The following is a 1869-nucleotide window of genomic DNA, read 5'->3' on the forward strand; positions in this document are numbered from 1 at the left end:
TTTTTTTTTTTTTTCATAATCCTTGTTGCATAATGTTACATCTCACCCCGGTGGATATGGTAATGTCACATCTCACCTCAGGGTATGTTACAACTAACCTGGACGGGGTGAATTGTAACATTTCACTCTTTGTGTTTGAAACCAAACTATGCATTTTCTGTTTGTGCTGCAAAGATAACAGCCATGCCATTTAATAGCGTACACTTCTAACTAGTTTGAATCACATTTTGAACGCAATGGCTTAAAAGAACGCCAAGATACTGACAGAAATGTCAAGCTTCCCTAGACCTATAAGACTAAAAAGAATACTGCACTGGAAATGATTTTCGACTACAATAGTAAGCAGCAGAAAGTACTATGCAGTACGGGACACTTGTATACTAATTTAACTAAATAGCCTAATTCACACAATTTATTTATTTATTTATTTTTAATCCGCTGAAAACCTCGCCCTCCAAAGATAAATGAGACGACCTGCTGACATAAAACTCCAGCATGTAAAATGATTGACAGGCAAAGAGTCTTTTTGATTGCCCAGGTATTCTCTTTTTCAAAGTTTAGTGAAACAGGTGAGAAAAAAACAACACTTACTCCACCTTTGAAGCAGCACATCATCTAGTGAGCAAACGTGCACTATGATGAATTAAGACCACACTGATTGCGATCATATTCTCACAGAGAACAAAATAATATTTAGCAAAACAATACTAAAAAAGTTAGTCAGTCTTCAATCTTAACGCGTTAAATAATATAATTAGCCTGCTAGACCACAAACAACAGATTAAAAGTCTGTCCTAGTTATGAAGATGAAGAAGTGCATTCTATAACTGTAAATGGGTGAATAAATACATGAGGTTGTGCGTACTCACAGTTGTAAAAGATGACAACCACAGCATCATGCGAACCCACGAGCGCATGTCTCCAGTCGTGTCCACAGCGCGCGCTGACAGCAGTAGTTGGAGCAAATGCTTTATAGACTGACTCTGACCAATCAGAGGAGAGAGAGAGGAGAGAGAGCACATCATTCATAATCCTGCACAAGGCAGGTTAAAACCATTGCATCTCTGCTGCAGACAGGGAATTCTAACACTTTCCTCAAACCAGACAGACAAGAACCTGTTTTTGAATTGCTGCATTGATATTCCTCAAACACTCGGTTGGTTCTAAACATTTAGAGCTTGGTATTAAAATTCCTTAAAGTGTAGACTCAAAGTTCATGTGCAGATAATTTCATATTTAGGTGCACTGCATTTTTATGGAAGCTTGCTTAACCACTGGGGAAATAAATGCATACATAAATAAAGCTACTTTTTAATCTCACACATTTTTTTCCCTAGCAATCTCAGAATTCTGAGGGGGGTGATAAATTAATTAATATTAATTAAAATGAAAAATTTGCTATTAGGCTACCTTAAAAAATACTGATGCGAAAATGGGCGTCCTTAATTTTTTATGTATATGTACTTTTTAAACGCACTTAAATGGTGGACTCAATAGTTTTTGGTAACTCAAAACATTTGCACAAAGAAATTAATAGCATTTTTGAAAAATATTAAACGATGTACACTTACATGAGATGCATTTACTCTCCCAGAAAATGCGGTTTTATGCTACATGGAGAAGGTCGCCCCCTCATGTTGACATCACATGACCAGCAATGTCAAGCAAACCACCAAGTTACTAGCAGAAACATGATCTATAAAGATCTAGTGAGCAACACACATCACATAACCTTCCCAATACAGATGAAACAGCCTCAATTAGGCCTAGTCATAAAAATATTAAAAAGTTTGTTTATCATCGTGTGCATGCATACAGACAAGTGATTGCTTATAAACAAGCAACTTTATACACTTATAACATTATACA

General features: G+C 36.2%; 1 long non-coding RNA gene across 1 annotated transcript in view; it reads right to left on the reverse strand.

Annotated features, from left to right (window-relative positions):
• The window catches only part of LOC107558727 (uncharacterized), a 15119-nt gene extending 13273 nt beyond the window's left edge, over positions 1-1846 (reverse strand). Inside the window, exons 1-2 of the long non-coding RNA XR_001605521.1 lie at positions 1572-1846; positions 870-983 (exon numbers count right to left, since the gene is read on the reverse strand). This is a non-coding gene — a long non-coding RNA (uncharacterized lncRNA). The remainder of the gene's footprint in view (positions 1-869; positions 984-1571) is intronic.
• Positions 1847-1869: the final 23 nt, after the last annotated feature.

This window comes from Sinocyclocheilus grahami, unplaced genomic scaffold (genome assembly GCF_001515645.1).
Source record: "Sinocyclocheilus grahami isolate Dianchi unplaced genomic scaffold, SAMN03320097.WGS_v1.1 scaffold657.1, whole genome shotgun sequence".
NCBI lineage: Eukaryota > Metazoa > Chordata > Actinopteri > Cypriniformes > Cyprinidae > Sinocyclocheilus > Sinocyclocheilus grahami.